A 21,593-nucleotide genomic window follows, 5' to 3' on the forward strand; every position below is an offset into this window, starting at 1 on the left:
AATGGGCAAGGTGAATCCAGAGTGATTCTATATGTGAGCAGAACTTTGACGAGTATAGAACGGAAGAATTCGCAAACGGAGAAAGAAGCACTATCCATTGTTTGGGCGTGTGAGAGACTACATATGTATTTGATCGGAATCGAATTTAAACTGCTGACAGATCACAAGCCGTTGCAGTTCATATTTTATCCAAATTCCAAACCATGTGCTAGAGTAGGAAGGTGGATGTTGCGATTACAACCATACACATATAAAGTCAGACATATTCCAGGGCATACAAACATTGCAGATGCACTATCGCATCTAGTGCCTGACACAAGCGTTCCAAAAGGAAAATGTGATTTTCTTAACACGGAGGAGTACATTAAATTTGTAGCAACCGAGGCGACACCAATTGCCATGTCAACAAAGACAATTGAACAAGAATCAAAGGATGATAAAGAACTGAAAGAGATTCAAAATTTGTTAAGAACAGGTCGATGGCATGAACTGTCAAACAAGAGCTATTTGCCGATAAACATTAGAGCCGGACGAACATTACAGCAAACCATTGGATCGTAAATGTATGCATTAGTGCTAAAACCATGTAAACTTTATATGAGCGGTTATGTAGATAACTTTGTTTCGGCTCGAACGCTATACCCCATTCCCACGCTGACTGATTTTTAGAATACACTGCGCAAAAAAAATAAGGCATGGAAAATGTTGATACACGTAAACGGGAAAAGGAGAGTAAAAGAAGTGTTATTAGCTTTGGGGAATTTGATGCGACTGTTGAAGTGGCAAAATGTAGCACTAGTAAAAAAAGAAAAAAAGGGCATAAGATATAACCAGGCCATAAACAATTTTTTTTCGTTACAGTGGAAGAAGAAACCACCCTCCAACCGGAATCGGAAGACGATATCGCTTTTTTAGAATCTTCGCACAGCAATGATTAAAATCCAAAAAGCACTAAAAGAAATAAACACGAAATTAAATCAAGCAGAACATTAAAAAGAAGAATACCACAAAACAATTGTTCCTGAAATTGTCAAATTAGTAAAAGAGGGAATGACAAAAGCGTTTGACATCAAAATTGTCAAGCTAGAATCTAGAACTTTTGTGATAGAAAAAAATAAACGATGTACGAAAAGATTCCCGAAATGACGAAAATAATCCGTGCTAAATAAAACTATTAAGGATCAAGAAGAAATGACGAAATGGGAAGCAGACAAAACGAAGCAGGTGTCTGTTGATCTGGAAGGAATAGTTGTCTCACAAGCAGGTTATATTAAAGAATTAGATCAATATGGGAGAAGAAGCAATTTAATAAGATCTGGGATAAAGGAAGGGTTAGGATCAAATGCTGAAACACCATAGGAAACAGCACAAACCGTAAATGAAACATTGAACGACAATATCAAGGGCCTAGATATGGCAATGAAGGATATAGACATGTGCCTCGGTCGCCCTCGTGATAGACCAATTATCGTTTATTATTTATTTATTTCCAGGATGGACAGAAGTACCTAAATTAAAGCGGAGGAAGGAACTCAAAGGAACAAATATTTATGTAAATGAGGACGTATCAAAGCTGACTGGTGTTAAGTAACGAGAAGGTAACTTTCCGAAAATGAAAGCGTGTGGGCAAAAGAAGGGAAATTATACTACAAAAACAATGCAGACAAAATTTGCAACATCCGCTTCTGAGAATATAGAGACTGGACCGGAATCCCATGGCCCCGACTTCTGCACACATCGGCGAGAAACTTGTACCGCTACCTTTAGACAGCACTATACCATACAGCAAGTTCTACTTCGTGAACCGTGATGTTTCATAACAATTAGTAGCCCAATAATAATCTGCTCTCTTTAGTATCAATAGCAAACACTCATTATGTCAACATTGAACCTGAACAAAGATGTTTGATTTTATTTGTTTATATCATGAAAAATCGCAACAGGCTGTCAATATGTGACTAAATTACTCCTTTTTAAAAAGTGCAAATGTAATGCATATCTGAAATTGTACGCTCGTGTGTACTACAGCCTGTCATGATTGTTCGTGAAGACACTTTACATAGTATAATATTTAAAATGACGTCTGTACATATATAGAGTGGAATAGCTGTTAAGCTTGTAATGTGCCTTTTATTATCTCCCTTTGATATTGTTGAAATGTTTTTTTTCTTTGCGATTTTTGTCTATGTTTTTTTGCTTTGATTTATCGTCTGAAATTATATTTTTGCGATTTGTAATTCGATTTAAGATATTTTAAAAATAGTTATACTCAACATTGCAAACACCGAATGGTATAATATATCGTACGACAACATATTGACACAAATCTATCAAAATACATGGCGAGGAGTATAGACTGTGAACCACGTGTTTCAGCATGGCAGCTGTTGTAGGGCCTTTCCCACCTCTCGTGGGAAAGGCAGTTGTTGACACAATCTCAGAAAGATCGGTTAAGATTGAATGTGCGACAGAATATTTGTGTTTAACGGATATAATGAATCTTCTGCAGAAGTATAACATTGGGGCCGAGGATGTAGAGACTGTTGCGAAGGGACCGCCGACATCAAAGTATTTTTAAGTTTCGTTTGTTTCGAGAGATGTTGTTGAAAAGCTGCTATCTACGCCCGAACTTACATATAGATGGAAGTTTTTTTCAGTTATAAATTATCACTCTCAGATTGTTGAGTGTAAGTTGCACTGGCTTCCTGTCCATATAGGGGACTTTGTAGTGAAAAGCATTTTTCAACCTTATGGTAAGGTTTTCAGCATTGAGGACATGGTAGTGAAATATGGAGAGGCCAAGATCAAGAATGGTGTTAGGATTGTGAAACTAGAGGTGACAGAAAAGTAAAGGGGGTTATTCCCCATTTGCTTTACTTTTCCTGTGGAAGTCAGGCGTTAGTGATAATGCGGGGGCGTGCGCCTTTGTGCCTGAGGTGTTAACGTGTTGGACACGTGAGGAGCTCCTGTCCGGGCATGGCAACTAAGGCTAGAACAGAGTTCGCAGGTGCGGCTTTAGACATTATGCTTGAGGCCGACGAGACCAGACAGGAAGATGCTGTGGAGGCGGGTGAAGACCAGGAGGGCAGAGAGGTTACACGAGAAGGACAGAAGGGCACTGGATGTCAGAAGACGCAGGACCGTGACGAGGAGAGTGGACAGAGTGAGGAGGAGAACGAGGTGATGGAAATTGAGAAGCGAGGGGCGAAACGGTCCGCCTCTGATGAGCCGGAGTCCGGGCCCCGGCACCCCGTCAGAGACGGAAGTCCCGGGGCTTAAGATTGGCCGGGTCTGGTGGCCCAACGGTGGTAAGTCAGATTCTTATTGAAAATCCGCTGACCCCCACGGAGTCCAGGATTCGGTCATGGAAGAGCCCCTGGCTTTACAGAGCCCGACTATGTAATTTTGATTTATTTACCCTTTAAACTCATACTGATTTAGATTTTGGATTGTATAATGTTAATACGAAAAATGATTTGGATCGTAAAATGGACTTTGATATTGAACTATGATTTAATAATACGGTTTTGCCGGGTTTATTTATGCTTTATTAGAAATAATCATTATTTATTTTCAATAACACTGTTTCATTATCCTATAGAAAATACAATCTCACATAACCTATGCCCTTTTCTTAAAATGTTAATATACATGTAATTTTCCTATAGTCAAGTGATGTTTTATCATAACAATCGTGTACACTTTATTTTTTCCAACACACTGTGTTTTTTGCACTCTCTTAAACTTCATACACATTTAACGCACACGTTAAACACTGTAGCTTAGATTGATTGTCAGTGAATTTTTTTTTATCGTGTGCTCTTCTACATCGTTATAGATTTAAACTCTGTTTATCTTGCGCTAGATTTAATAGGAAATATAGGGAAAATGCATCGACTATCACGACGTTTCTTTTCTTTAAAATATTTTACATATGTGAAATTTACTCGCCGGTCAGTTTCAACTATAAATAAATGTCTGTAAACATATATAGTTTAAATATAAACGAACTTCGGTCAAAATTAAAGCAAGCCTTTTTGAAGAGTTACATTCATGATAATGATACTGATAGACTTTGTATTCAGGAAACACACATTGATAGGGTTTTTTTGGGTAATAAATATTGAACAAATGATATCCAATAAATATAGGTTTATATAGAGTTACGGACACGGTAAGTCCTGTGGTGTATGTGTCATTATTAATGATAAAATTAATCTCGACAATTTTCAGACTGATTTCGATGGACGGTTCATTTACCTAGATTTAAGTGTTTTTGATTTTAAGGCTAGATTGTGTAATGTGTACGCGCCTAATGTTCCAAGAGACCGAAATGAATATTTTTCTAACATTAAACGATTTTTTGTAACATTTCGGAATTTAATCTTATCTGGAGATTTAATTTCATTTTAAACACCAAACTAGATAAAATGGGTGGTAACCCAGATAAAGGTTGTTTTGGGTCTAAGTGTTTTTCTTCAATTATCAAAACATATGGTATGACTGATTTTTATAGATATAAATACCAAACAAAGAATGCTATTGCCTTTAGTAGAAAAAATATTGGTTGTAGATCAGACAGATTTTATATACCTTTAAATTTGGAAGAAGATGTGTTTGATACTGGAATTTTACCATGTTCTATGTCTGATCATGATTTTATTTATGTTAAATTTAAAATAAATAATAATATTAGTATTGGGAAATCTTATTGGAAATTGAATAATTCAATATTATTGGATGAAGATTTTGAAGTTTTATTGGAAAATTATTAGTAGAATTGACAAAATTACCCTTGAGTGGTGGGATAACATGAAACTATTAATTAAAGAGTTTTGCATAGATTATAGTAAATGCAAAAGTACTGAGTATCATAAAGAACTTAGGAGCTTAATAAAACAATATCAAGACACACCTTCTGTTGCCGAGAAGATTTGTATTAGAACTAAAATAAATGAGCTTTATAAAGAGAAGGAAAAGGGTGCCTTTATTCGTAGTAAAGCTAATCTAATTAACCAGAATGAAAAAAAAATCAAGTTTTTTTCATGATGTTGAGTTTTCTAAAGGTAAAGATAGAATTGTATATGAAATAGATGATAATAATAAAGTGAAGAAATCATCTTTAGAAATATTGGACTCCTTTAGGAGTTTTTATAAAACTTTGTACACAGCTGAAAATGTTAATAGCTCTTTAAGCGATATGTTTTTAAATGATCTTCCTAAGATTTCTACGGATGATAATGATGATTTGACAAAGCCAATCACAATTGATGAAATTGAATACGCTCTCAAACAAATGGATCATAAAAAATACCGATGGTTTAACGTCTTTATGTTAAACCAAATTTATTGATATATTTGGTCCAATTTTCGAGAAACTTTTTACCGTAAGTTACGAACTTGGTTCTATGTCAGAATCTCAAAAGTTGTCGTATATAACATTATTATGTAAGGATAAAAGTAAGGCATCAGAAATGTTAAATTATATACCTATTTCTTTATTGAATATAGACAGGAAACTATTGTCCAAAATTATTACAAACAGATATTAATGTCTAGCCAAATGTAATTGGAATAAACCAGACATGTTCGATAAAAGGTCGCTCTATTTTCGATAATGTGCATTTAATGAAAAAAAAATGGTTGATTATATCGAACAAAAAGACATTTCTGCTTGTTGTATTAATTTAGATCAAGAAACGGCTTTTTTTATATGGCCATATATGTTTTCAGTTTTAGACTCCTTCGGATTTGATAAAAAATTCATCAAGTGGGCGAAAGTTTTATATAACGATGTCACATCTTCAATTTTTGTAAATGGACATATTTCAGAGTCTTTTTATTTAGAGCGTTCAGTTCGTCAAGGATGTTCACTTTCTCCGTTACTTTATATTCTATGTTTAGAACCTTTGTCTAAGAAAGTAGAAAATGATAATGATATACATGGCATTGTAGCCCCAGGCGGTAAATTTCATGTTAAAATGTCATTGTATGCTGATGATAACCAAAGATAGATCTGTTACCTTATTTTTTGAGCATGTTCATAACTTTTAAAGACTATCGGGATCCAAAATTAATTACAATAAATCTCCAGGAATGTTTTTAGGGAAATGGAAAAATAGAAGTGATAATCCCTTTGGAATTTTATGGGTAGAGAATTGTAAAATACTCGGGTATAAATTTGGATCAATTTGACTTATGATGACACCTGGAGTAAACTATTAAATAATTTTAGAACTTGTGGTCTTCTCGTCGTATGTCTTTTAAAAGAAAAAAATACCATTCTAAACAGTTATGTAGTTTCTAAAATACTTTACTATATTTTTGCTCAAGATATGCCTCCATATTATCGAAATATGTTTCAAAGATAGTGTTTTAAATATATATGGAACAACACTTTTGAACCCATTTCAAGGAAAACCCTATATTTACGCTTAAGTCAGGGTGGTTTAAACGTTCCTTGTATTTCGTCAAAAATTAAAGCATTTTATTTGTCCTATATTTGCAGATATTTAAATTATGACGATTTTCCTTGGAAGTATTTTACAACGTTTGGATTGGTATACCGATGCGTAACTATAAACTTTCACTTGCTTCAAATTTAATTCCACATAGTGAGTTTGTCCCGTCCTTTTATAAGGATTGTCTTACATATTTAAAAGTTAAAATAATTATTACCTTTTTCTGCCTAATATCTTAACGGCAAAACAGTTATACAGTTCCTTTATTACTAGACAAATTGAACCAAAATGACTTAAGGATAGTCCATATATAAACTTTAAAAACTCATTCCATAACATTTTTTCTAAAACAATTGGTCCGACATGCAGAAATACTTGTTTTAAACTCATTTACAACGTCATATATGTTAATTCATTCTTATCAAGGTTCAACCGTTCCCATCCAACTAAGTTTACTTTCTGTAATAAACCTGAAACCTTTGATCATCTTTTTATAGAATGTTGTTTTGTTCTACCAATGAATAAAACATGCTTGTATTTATTTAATTTAGTTAGAAATGAAAATTATTCCTTTACTAAAAAATGGTTTCACTATTTTGACATTAAATATGATGAACACGTGAAATATGTTCTTCTAATTAATTTATCTGAATCAAGATATATCATTTGGTGTTTCAGAAATGATGTTAAAAAATAAAATAAAAGTGTTGTTTCAAATAATCTTATTCATAGGTTATTAAATAGAATAAAACATAGAATAATGATATATTTTAAAAGGTTACATATTTATAAATTTAAATCATATTGGTCGACTTTCTGTTTAATAGAAAGCGATAAAGTTCAATATTTTTCCATTTTAGATGCAAAACAGTATATTCGATAGAATATAATGTAATCATTTTATACCGTGGTTGTTCGTGTGCTTTGTGTGTGTTTTTGTTCTGCGTTCAGGTTGATGGTTGTATGAGAACGGCCAGACAGCTTGGACCGTCGGCCATCTTCCTGCGAGCTGATGATATTCATCGTTTTTTGTACATACTTGTAAATAACTGTTTGTTTTGTTACTTTCTTCATTGCAATTTGTGACCAAGATTCATATTTTTCAAACAAACCGACATTCCACTCATCCTTCATATGAAATAGTTAAGCATATGAACATTTTTCAATTACTTAAGTGACTCATCGTGAACTCTCCAGTGACCTATCGTGACATTGTTTTAAATATGACTTTCATCTTCCATATTTTCTAAGACATATTTTGTACCTGTATATATATGTTACAGTTAGTTTTGTTAATGTGTTTTCTTGATGCATGTTTGTTTTATATGAATAAATTTTATGAAAAAATAACGATAGAAAAAAAGACAGGGATCTACAATACGAAAAAGTTAAAACATATGAACATTTTTCAATTACTATAAAAACCCAAAGGCGACTCATTGTGAATGAATTTTCCAGTGACTTATCGTGACATCATTTTAAATATGTGACTTTCATCTTTCATTTTTTCTCAGACATATTTTGTACCTATATATATATATGTTACAGTTATTTTTGTTAATGTGTTTTCTTGATGCATGTTTGGTGGAGCGCTCTACACCCCACCCTCATGTTTGTTTTATATGAATAAACTTTATGAAAAAAATAAAATCTGTCAAGATACGATAAGGGGTTGTTAGTGTGAACTAACATCATTTATTAATATATGTCATATTTTTCGCAAAGAAATAACAACATTATATCGTTGAATTATTAAAAACTTTTTTAACAGCTAAAACGTCGCTAGGGTTAGGGTTAGGGTTAGGGTTAACCTAAATGTTTCTATACGTAGCTTTTCGCATAAATATTGTAATAAATACATGTCTTAAGTTAAGTAGCAAATATTTAACACAACCGTATATAACATCCCTTTGCAATTGTTTCGGATGATATCTGCGTTAAGACTGAACACTTTGAATAATTAAGTTGTTTTCTTATCCAACAATAAATATCATTATTCCTGAAAAAAAACACAAAAAAAACAGTACAGTAAATTTATTAACGCGACAACAGATTAACAAGAAAAAGCAACTAATTGACTGTTTGATTTATCACAATGTATCAAAATTATGCATTATCTGCCTGCATGATAAAGGTCTATCGGTCATCGAATACGCTCACGACTAGTATTGTCAATAAAACAAGCATATTAATTATCTCACAGCCTTATACAGATTCTTCATACCATGACTCAAGGGTTTGAAAATCTTTATTTGGAAATTACTAGAAAGGATCGGCACTGACAGGGCCTCGATAGCTCAAATAAGTATTACATCTTTATACATTGACAATCTAAAATAGAGTCTATCTTCTATTATAGACATCGACAATACCACATCCATCAGTTATATAATATTACTTACTGAATACGTGGTAATTAATTAAAACAGTCCAATTGACGTTGTCATGTAGTTTTGATGAGTTATCATCAGTATTATATCACAACCTTGTTGTTGATGCCAAAAATCATACTTAAATGTCAAGACAATATTACCACTGTCACTTTATAAAATGCATACAAATTGACGTTACCTTGAAATATTGATGTTTTATTAGTTGATAGTCGACAATGCTTTTTTTTTGCTTTATAAACATATTGTTACTACCCTATGGGTTTCTTACTTACAATAATTATAATGTCTGTAACTATTTATTGGATTGGATTAAAGCATACGATGACTTTCCGTTCTCGCACACCGCCGAACCTAAACGCAGGATGGAAACCCGGAACGGCGAGAGACGGTCAGTAAAGCTAGCTAACGATATATATGCGCTGGTGTCCGTGCTGGAAGGTGAGGATTTCTCACAGATCAAGGACATGATAAGCACTGCCAAACGCACGATATCACAGACCCCGGCTCGTAAGACACAAGATGATAGAAGTCAACATCACCCGGCAGAAGTGCAACTACTCAAGGACACTACTGCAGCCCTCCAGGCTGACGTTTTAAACATAAAGCAGACGATCTTTGCGAACGAAAAGTTACGAGGTGAACAAAGTAAACACTTGTTAAAAACTGTAAATGATGTAAAGGTGGACCTATTTAACTGTGGCAAAACTATTAAAGATTGTGCTTTAAAGATGTCAGTGTACATGAATGATGTGGGGTGCATTATTAAACCAATTGAAAATGCGCTTGGATCTCTGGATTCTCGTATTGGGCACCTTGAACGTTTTATCGATGGGGCTCAGATGTTCGCAGTCTCTAGCCTCAGGCACATGTTTTATTCAAATAATGCGTGCGCATCAGAACAACTTGAAGTTAGATCGCCAGCATCTAGATGTGAAACAGATGTAGAACGTGACGTCACTACGGATACGAATGACGTCACCACAGATACTAATGACGTCACCACGGAAAACAGTGACGTCACCACGGAGAATAGTGACGTCACTGCGCCACCGACCGTCAATGAAAGGGCATCCAGAAATGACATAGATGATGATGAGTGGCCCACGTTACGCGCCTCCACTGAAGTAACGCGTAAAAAGATACCAGTGATTGTAACTCATAACGGTGAGGAACAATTTACTAACTTGTCACGACGATCTACTAGGCGTTTTTATGTTGGTGTTTATCATAAATCGGCGACTGTTCAGAACATATACTCATATGTGAATGCACGGGGCCCAACTGTAACGAACGTGCGGATTTTCCCAGAACGTAGGTCACCGAGCAGGGTTGTTATTCGCGTCAATGTCGAGGCTAATGACGCAAGTGACTTACTTCTATGTGATGGGTTTTGGCCGGACTTTGTCAAGTGTGCGCCGTGGTTAACGCGCAATGAGCTACTGGAACAATACCAGAAAGGTGGGAGTCGGCCCCTTCCTGATCGCCGCGGCCATATGGAGAAAACCCGTGGTCGCAGCAGGGACGGTCATCGGAACGACTACGAGGGTAGGCGTTACCATTCCGGACGTACGGGGGAGCGTGGGGATGTAGGGGGCCGCCGCTACCCTCCTCGTGCAGGCGGGGCTGCATCCTTTCGAGGGAGGAGAGGACATCAACGTCGGTTCACTGCGCCAAGGTTCGAGGCGCGTGATGGTCAACCCGGAAATGGATACTCACGATACGACAGCGACATAAACTGTGAGAATAGGTTTGAGTGTCTCGGACAGATTGATACATCATAAAGCTATAATGTTGACTAATTCCATGTTTATGCGCATATTAATCATAATCTTTGTTCTGTGTTTAATGAATTTAAATATCATTGCATGGAATGTGACTGGTATTTTCTCGAGTGCAACATACCTTACTGACACCCTTGTGAAACATAGCGTTGATATATGTGGAATTGCTGAACACTGGTTAAGTCCACAGAACATACACTTGTTTGATAATTTGTCTTCAGATTACTGTTACCATGCTGTTTGCGATAGTGATTTATATGACATATCGAACACCAGAAAGGTAGGAAAAGGTGGTGTTGCTATCTTATGGCAAAAAGTACAATGATAAAATTGTACCTCTTAACATTGATAGTGACCGTTTAGTTGGTATTCAGCTACAGTTATCACCGAATGAGTATATGTTCTTTTTTCAGTTATATCTACCATGTAGTAATCACTCTATTTCATTGTATAGAGATCATATTGATAAACTGTATGATGTATGGTACCAATACTCAAATAGTGGAGTTTGTGTGTTTCTGGGTGATTTTAATGCCAAGTACATACCAAATTTTAGTATTAGTAACCGTGACAAATTGTTAAGTCGATTTCTCGATGATTGTAATACTGTACCTGTTAACTGTTTAGACATGTGTACGGGTTCACCATATTCTTTTGTGTCATATGATGAGAAATATCGAACACTGATCGACTTCATATGCATTCCAAGGGAGCTCATTGACTGTATATCAAAATGTTTCGTTTTTGATGATAGTTGTCTTAATGTGTCAAGGCATGTGCCTGTCTTTTTACAATTGCATGTTCCGAATATTGTTTTCACTGATAACGAAGCCCATGTACCAAATGTATGTCCTAACTGGCGTAAAGCAAACAATTGTGACATTGATATGTACAATAATTGCATTGAAAGAGACAGAGATATTTTGCATATAGGAGCTTGTGATCTTGATATTGACGGTATTGATAATGCATGTAATATGTTAGCTGTTAAACTGTCATATTATGCTGATACTTGTATCCCAAAGAAACGATTCATGAAATTCCTTAAACCGTACTGGAACACTAATTTGAAAAATGCTCATAAACATATGCGTGCGCTGAAGATCGTTTGGTGTGCTGACGGACGCCCACGCGGTGGCACCAACAAAAGTTATACTGACTATAAAACGGCAAAGACCGACTTTCGTCGTCTGTGTGACGCAATATTTACAGAAACTCGATCATGATATTGACAAAATGGCTGAAGTAGATGCCAACGGTTTCTGGAAACTTGTGAATAAAAGGCGACATTGTGGTAAAAGTAAACTGTGTTCCGGTATAAACTTTAAAGGGACAGTGGTACGAGATCCCAAAGTGATAACGGATGGTTGGGCTGACTATTTCCGGGATCGATACACGCCGTCGGACATAGCAGACGACTACATCGACTGAGAACGGTCGGTGATGGCTGAGGTTCAGGATACTATCGCTTTACTGGAACCAGATCGTAACGCTACAGTACTTCCGGGTACGGTTTATGACGCCATTTCCGTTCTTCCGCGTGGTAAAGCTGCTGGGATGGATGGCATACAATACGAACATCTTATTCATGCGACGAAACCGTTATCCCACGCTATTGCTAGCGTTTTTACGTGGATGCTTAGAAACGGGCACATTCCCAATTCACTGAAAAGAGGGGTCATCATAACACTACATAAAGGTGGGAAGAAACCGAAGGATAATCCTGACAATTATCGAGCAATTACCCTTTTTCCGGTTCTATTTAAGTTGTATGAACAGATACTCTTAGTGCGAAGTAAAGAGTGTATTATGGAAAACATCAATAAACAACAAGGTGGTTTTCAGGAAGGTCTTGGGTGTTCCATGACGTCATTTGTCCTTCGTGAAAGCGTACATTTCGCACGTGAACATGGGTCTAGGGTGTACGCAGCGTTTATGGACTGTAGGAAAGCATTCGATACCGTGTGGCACACCGGAATCCTTTACAAACTATTAAAGGAGTGTAAGATGGACCCCACTTCCATATTAAGTTATGCAGCGATGTACCGAGATATGACTAGCTGTGTTCGCTACCTGGGCAATATTTCCGAGTGGTTTCCGGTCCGGCAGGGTACCAGGCAGGGGGGCAAGGCCTCGCCGTTGATCTACCTCCTATACATCAACGAACTAATTAACACTCTACAAAATAGCGGTCATGGTTTTTGTATGTTTGACATGAAACTCGGATCACCACCATGACATGGTGCTTATCTCTTTTTCTGTCAGTGGACTTAATTGCATGTTAAACATTTGCGAGTTGTATTCAAAACAGTGGAGATATACATATAATGCTAACAAATGTTCAATATTGGTATTTAATGAATGTAAGAACATACAGAGTAGACGAACATTCAAACTTGGTGATAAACTTCTAAATGAAGCAAAGGACTATACTCATTTGGGAATTAAATGTGACGCGCATTTAAATACTTCGGATATTATTCGTGACGCATGTACCAAACTGAAGGGAACGTTCATCAGCATTTGTAATAGTGGTTTACATCCTGAAACTCTTAACCCGCTGACGTCAAAGACAATATATACATCTATTGTCATACCGAAGACTTTATATGGGTGTGAATTATGGTCATTCATATCGCCATCGGACTTACTGAAACTAGAAAGAGCGCACCGATTTTGCATTAAATATATGCAATCACTCCATAAGAGCAGCAATACAGACTGGTCACTCTGTGCTTTAGCTATTCCACCCATTGAAACATATGTGGATTTGCGAAAACTTCAATTTTTCGGGCAATTATGTCGGCTCCGAAATACATATATCGCTAAACAGGTGTTCAACATACGACTGTGTACGTACCTTGGATATGAAAACCAATCTCGTGGCTGTATACCAGATTTTTACAGACTGTTATCGAAATACGGACTTCTAGATATATTGCTAAACTACATGCATAGCGGGACCTTTCCGTCACAATATACGTGGAAAGCAATCATTGATACTTACGTCAAAAATCCAATTCTCGTAAGTCAGTATAGAAGACTAAATCGGTCCAGTTTCAGCCCATTCGTTTGCACTGTACTAAGGGAGAAGACTGGAGCAACCGTATGGGAAGTGTCAAGAAATAGTCCTAGATTATCTCCCCTGTGTTGCACAATACTTTGCACAATGTGTCAACTCGTTTCGAACAACTTTACGAGACGTTGCGTCAAATGTGATATGCTGACAGATAATATGGTTGTTCACAGAATTTGCTTTTGTCTCAAGTTGCAAAATTGTAGACTGAAAATGTGGGATTATTTAATGCTCAACTTTATGAACTTCAATAACTTGCGCACGATGAGCCCATTGATACAATCTGTTCATATTCTATCTCAGGCAGGAACAGTGGATAGTACAATGTCAATGAGTGATTTGTACCTTGCTAAAATCATATGTAGCTTGTGTCAATAACTTGTTGAATTAAGTTGATCCAGAATTAGGTATATTGTAAAATCACACTTTGCTTTCCTAGTTATTTCGTTTTTCGTACTAGCTTTGCATTTATGTGTGTAATTATACCTAGAAATAGAGGGCTGCTCTAAATCTAAATATTTCTTACCAATGCTTAATTTTGTTATCTTTCGAGAGTACTTGATATTTTATTCTGTTTGTCTACTTGTGTACATAATATGCATGTTTGGTTTACTCGTATTGTTTGAATATTATTGTGTTAAATGTAATTCATATTATGTGTCATTATTTGTATATATATCAATGTTTTGCTCTTCATTTCATGGAGGAATAAAAAGTATCTATCTATCTATCTATCCATCCATCCATCCATCCATCCATCCATCCATCCATCCATCCATCCATCCATCCATCCATCCATCCATCCATCCATCCATCCATCCATCCATCCATCCATCCATCCATCCATCCATCCATCCATCCATCCATCCATCCATCCATCCATCCATCCATCCATCCATCCATCCATCCATCCATCCATCCATCCATCCATCCATCCATCCATCCATCCATCCATCCATCCATCCATCCATCCATCCATCAATCAAACATACTGCAAAAGTAACAAAATATATGTATAGCACATGTTAACATATCAACACAACAATCGATCTAATTAGTTTGCCACTACATTTATGTTTTTACAAATGTCATTCATATCTGTTTTATACATTTTAAGCTGTTCTCTGTTATGGCTAGATTGTATCGTAGGACTAAGATTTATAAATTTGTAAAATTAAAACACAAACAGTATCGTTAAACGCTCGAGGTTTAGGTAACATAGAAAAACGGAAACAAATATTTGAATGGACTATTAGTAATAACTATGATATCATATTATTGCAAGAATTACATTCTTCAATATTATCTTATTTAAAATGGAAACATGATAAGAATGGACCCTGCTTTTTCAGTGGAAATAGTACAAACAGTAAAAGAGTTTCAATTCTTATAAATCCAAAAGCTAATATAGACATACACACATACACAGAAATTACAGAAGGGAGAATCATAACTTTAGATAATATTAAATGAAAAGGAATACACCATAATAAATGTATATGGACCTAATGACGACGAACCCTCCCCTTTTGAAACTTTACAAAAATTCTGCTAGTTAATGTTGAAAAACATTTACTCTCATCGATTTTATTTATCATCTACCTACACATACTTTCTAGCTATATAAAACAAAATACCAATATTAAGGGAGTTAAGGTTGGTAATACGGAAATCAAAAAATGGCTTTTTGCTGTTGATGCAACTTACTTTATTGATGGTTCTAAGAAGTCTTTTAAATCATTAGAGTATTTTTTTTAATTCTCTGGGATAAACCTCAACATTAATAAATGTATAATCAATCCTAAGAGTGAAAACCTTAAAGAATACTACAATACAATTCTGTCAAGGTAAATCCTTTATATGGACTTCAGAATGTGCGACAGCATTAGGCATCACATTCTAAAATAACAAGCAACAAACAATCGACACAAATATCAACAAAAAGCTAGACGAACTACATAAAACATTAAAACAATGGAAACATAGAAAACTAACTTTAATGGGTAAAGTAACAGTTGTAAAAAAGTATGCGCTACCAAAGATAATATATCCAATTACTGTGCTGGCGAATCCAAGCAAACCCGTTATTGAAAATGTCAAAAGGGCTATCTTCAAATTTATCTGGGATGGAAAGCCAGACAAAATAAAAAGACAAATACTGTTTCAAAATTACGAATATAAAACTAACTAACATTGAACATTTCCTTGACTCAATAAAAGCCTTATGGGTTAATTAAATGATACTTGGATGATAAAAATAAAAGCAAATGGAAAATCTTCTTTAAAAATAAACTGAAAGCACATGGCAACCAACTAATATTTGAATGTGAAATGGATAAATATATCATTGATAAAGTGTCAGGACAATATGAATTTCTGAACAATGTGCTTGAAACAAAATAAAACAAGTATATCTGAATAAAATAAAAATAGCCAAAACAGTTATATGGAATAACAAAAATGTTCAAAATCTAGGACACTTTTCTATAAACATTGGTATGGAAAAGGCATAACACATTTTGAACACATTTTCGATTATAGAACCATTACTTTTTATGTGTTTAATCAAATTGAATATCTATACGGCATAGTGAACACCGATTTTATAAGATATCAGACCCTCATTAAATCTATTTCTACCGAAACGAAACTGCAGCTGATTAAAGACGGAGTTAATCACATAAACGGCACGTCGCTTCGAGAAAAAATGGTAGAATCTAGGCAAATAAATAATATCCTGTACTTAATATTTAACAAAGCAACAATATCATCGCCAGCTTCAGAATTAAAATGGACTGAAGCCCTGGAAGAAAATGTTGAGTGGAAAAAAATACTGTACTATATACACATCCAGAATAGATACTACGTTACGTAGCTTTTACTACAAATTTCTTTTAAGAACAATACCAACCAACAAACTGCTTTTTAAATTGAAACTTGTCGATTGTAGCGTAGTTACATTCTTTAACTCAGGTATTGAATCTATTGAACATTTATACTAGGAGTGTTACGAGACACAACAATTATGGGATAAATTAAACAGTTTCATAACTTCAACAACAATTAATATAATTATAGGTTAACGTGAACTTTATTGGGAACAGTGACAAAAACAAACGCAGCAACATATGCAACTTTCTTATTATTCTAATGAAATTCTATATACATTCAACCAAGTATAATAATAGAACACTATCCTTTGATGCATACTTGACGTATTTGAAATTAGGAAAAAAAAAATAAAAAAATGTGTTGAACAATGATAAACTTGACACCCACACCAAAAAAAATGAAGCATACAAATAATCTAAGACTTAAAAAATATAAAAACATTAATATAATATATAAGCTAATACAGGGGACATCGATCGTATAAACAACATACAATCGGGTGTGTATGCAATGTGTGTGCGTGCGTGCGTGCGTGCGTGCGTTTGTGCGTTTGTGCGTTTGTGCGTGTGTGCGTGTGTGCGTGTTTGTGTGTGTGGGACCTGGAAAAGCTTCTTCAAACGCGGCCAAAAACGACCGCGTGCCTCCTGAATTTCTGACGGGGGAAGTCCATGTCAGTTGAAAAGGGGCTCCCTTTAAGAGAAAGAACGTTTGCCATAACTAGGTATATAACCCGCATTCTCGGCATACCCACGGAAAATTACGATGCAGTTATTGTTTGAAACTATGAGCATCACATACACTCTGCCTTAGTAAATAAAAATTGAAACTGTGTGATCATAGAGTTTCATAATAAAAAGGATCATTGTAACAAACACAGAAGAAATCATTATAAATAATAATAAAAATAAAGTGTATTTGCTATACAGTTCTTCAAAATGATTACCGTAGTAAATATAGCAGAAAGAGACGTCACACGCTGGAGCTTCCCTAGCCAGCAGAAAAAAGCAGTTTTACAGATAAAAGGAATCTGCAAAGTTTTAATAAAATCAAAGCACTGAAAGTTTAGTTTATTTAAGGACGCCTTATATTGTGTATGAGGAATTCATCTTCAAAAACAAGTAATCTTCAAAGTATTGCCTTTATATCCACGGTTTAAATTTAAAAAAGCAATTCATTGAGTCTATCTTCCCAACTAGCTGCTAAAAACATTTTAATTTTACAAATCTTCTTCAAAACATCTTTCCGTAATTTCACGTATATTGTCTGTAGTGTTTATTTCATTTACTATTATTTGTCAAATATTAATAGAGTCGTCACAATTCTTTACTTTTATTTACTGTATGAATGAATGACGACATATCTACCTGTGAAAGGCTAAATATATTTGACACGTCATTTACTTCAGTAGCAATTGCATTAACATGTTTTCTCAAGCTGCCCTTCAGTAGCAATACTGCATATATGTGTACCTAAATCTCCTACGTATGATAATGTTCTTTTCTTGGGAATTTCATAGTTTACGTTTGGCAGAATGCCATAAGCGGTTTCAAATAGTGCCATTAAATATTGCTGTTTGTGTATCATGTGTGAGTTAATTTCGATTTGTCAATGGACAACCTTTTCTCAATAAACCGTAGAATTACAAAGAAAAAATAAGACTTGAAATGTAGCGTCCTGTGGTAAATCAAATCTGACTGTATGGTGCCGATATATAAATATAAAATTGAATTCGATGATTCATCCTGATGAGGTTTTATTCTCCCTCTAAAAAGCAGTATGCCATATGGTAGGGAGAACCACTAGCACCAAAAGTCGTCATACAATAGAAAATGCCCTACTAATGACGAATTAATTTGTGTATATGTGATGTGTTATGGTTGTCGTTTCCTCTTTATTTTAGTGTATTTTATTTGTTGATTAGTATGTGATTTTTTATAAATATAGTATTGTCTAATCAAAGCATCACTTACATCAGTATGCTTAGTCAAACTATCCTTGCATTTCTTCTTAGACCATCTAACTAGAAAATGTCTTTCGTTACTAATTAATTTAGTTTTCAACAATCTTTTCGCTTTGAACCACTATTTAGGTTTATCACCTTTAGTGGCAAACGAAATGCACTATGATAACAATAACTGGCATTTATTGGTATTATCACTTGATTAAGCTACATATTGCTGTATATGTTTGTCATTATTATGTAATGTTTACATTTCTTAAAACAAATGTGTTTTGGAGTAAGTCTTAAGTTATGTAAAATGTATCTTTAGAAAAATAAAATGTATAATTTTCGAGATGCATCTGCAGAAATTTGATTTTTGCTTTCGTAAGACAGTATCCTTAATTTGAAATTTCGTTGTTTAGCTTTTTTATCGTAGGATTGTTTCATTTTAGTTCTTTTTACAATTGGTAAATTTTAATTACATAATATCCAGATTACTTGTAATCTGTCGGTCAATTCATTAACAAAGTGTTGTATTTTTTTGGTTTTGGCTTTATTTCGTAAAGCATTAATTTAAAAGTTGAAACTGGCGAATGCATATGTCTACCGAACATTACATGATATGGTAAGTGATTTGTCGTGTCGCGACATATTTTGAATTATACGCAATTTGAACAAATGAAAGTTTGATAGGCCATTCTGTTTTCATCAGTAATTGTTGTCCATAACATACTTTTTAAAGTTCTTTTCCACTTGTCAATAAGTCATAGGATGAAATGAACTAGTGTTATTTTCTGCTAGTCAAATAAAATGTTGTCCCCCTTCACTAGTTAAAATTCTGGGTGGACCTAAAATAGCGAAAACGTGACAGAACCATTCTTCTTCAATTTCCTTTGCATTATGTGTGTTTAATAGAAGGAAAATGCACAAATTACATATTTATAAGCTTTACTCTCATTAGCAATATAATATCAACATGAGTTACTTCCTATGGTTCTGATGAAATAGGCATATCAGAAAGTGGTGCTGGCTTATGAGTAAAATATATTTTATTTATTTGACAGAAAGTTCATGAAATCATATAATCTTTAATGTCTTGAGACATTTAAGTCCAGTAATAAAATTACCTGATTGTATAAAAGGTTCGATCCAGTCCGAAATGCGAATTGTCATGCATTGCTAGAATATCATTTCTTAAAACTTAAGGAAAAGCTAGTTGTTTGAAGGATTTGTATGTACAGAATTCTTTGAACGCCATGGCTCATAAAAATGCCTGAGAATTCCGTAAAACATTTGACGTTTTTTGCTTTCATATAGTATTTCCTTTGCTTATTTTGAATCATTAGGTGGTGTCCATATACATACGGATTTCTGTAAAATATGGACAGTATGTATGCACTGTGGAGTTTTGTGCTGTTCTTCCATGATTCTTGTTTGTGATTTTTGGTTTTTGTGTTCTATGTCTTTGGCGTTTCCCCAGTGCCATTAAACCGGGTTTGTGTTTAAAATTCTGCTACTCTGCTTGTTTCTGTAGTTTTTCACATAAGTTACAATTTTGTAATTGTGCTAAATTGATACTTTCATGATATTTGAGAGTATTATTTTGTGTCAATATTGGAGTTAGTTTTTATTGGCAGTTAAATTTTTATAAGTGTTATTTTTATTTTTTTATGCATTTTTGTGTTTGAAGATTTATGCTGTCTAATTCGAAAATATATGTTAGGCACACACGATGTTCAATATATTATTATATTCCCATAGTATATAAAAAATGTAAACTAACTACCGTTCTTAGTAAAATTGTCTAAATTATAACATATAATAATTAATTTAATTGTGCAAACACAATCGAATAAAAAAGCAAAACATCCGTAAAAACTTCAGAAAAAAATCGAAATATTTTAAAACATATCAGATAAAAAATTGTTGTTGTTTTTCTTTCTAAAAACAAATTTAACACTAGTGCTGAACATACAATTGGTCCCTTTGTTGGCTCTGTAAATAATTTACATTCGATATTTATAAAGAAAATTACAGAAACAAGGCAAATGTTTAAAGCAAGTAACACACGTATAAAAGAAAGTCACAAGTTTATTTATATTTAACACGTATGTAATAGGTTTAAATACAGGCCTAGTATATTAAACCCTTTTTTCAACTTCTAATCAACAAAAGTCATCCTTGTGCTGGAAAAGATCACAAACAAGCGGAAAATGTCATAAAATTTGTAAGTTTTTGCGTCTTCTTGAAAAACAAAATAAAACTCATAAGATATGCCTTGAATCTTAACTGAACACTTATTTATTAGTTATCCAACTAGGTAGTTTCTAAGAGGGCAAGTTACTCAAATTCGGAAATTACTTCTCAGTGTCACATGCCTTTAAATTCCTGTTTTAGCACATTGCAGTGTTTCAATATATGGTTATCCCATCTCAGACTATTGACTGCTTTACATTTCTATGAGTTTTGAAGGAGAATGGATTGTGATTTATTTAACTTGCCGAACATGCTAGACCTACTGGATATACGTTTTTGTTTTACATTTTACCGTATTCCTTTTTACTCATATACCGGATGTGGTTATTTTAACCAATATATAGTGATAACGATCAAGCCATTTTTTTCCTTCAAGAAACATATTCTTGAAATAAAAATGATAGTATTGATTAAGGTACTACCAATATCCATTTTTTCTGAAAATGTTCGATTGATATTGAGCAGTGGAATAGTATTCTGTTATTTAACGGCAAACATCGAATTCTTTCTACTTTATGTTCCCTTTCAGTTACTTCTTAACGCTTACTTGATAGGGAAGCTGAAAATATTAGTTTGAGAACAGATCCAAAGTATGAATGCGCTTTTTATGTTAATGGTTGTTAAACGGGATTTATGTTTAAAATTTTGGCTACTGAGCTTGTTTCTTGTTTTCACATAAGTATTCTACGAAACATTTCCTTCATCCTACTATTGAGAATGTTGATACACGCATAAATTATCGTATAAAACTTTCTTTAAGCCAAAAGGGTATAGATCTTCTTAAGTTATATG

The sequence above is a fragment of the Mya arenaria genome, chromosome 14 (assembly GCF_026914265.1).
Source record: "Mya arenaria isolate MELC-2E11 chromosome 14, ASM2691426v1".
Taxonomy (NCBI): domain Eukaryota; kingdom Metazoa; phylum Mollusca; class Bivalvia; order Myida; family Myidae; genus Mya; species Mya arenaria.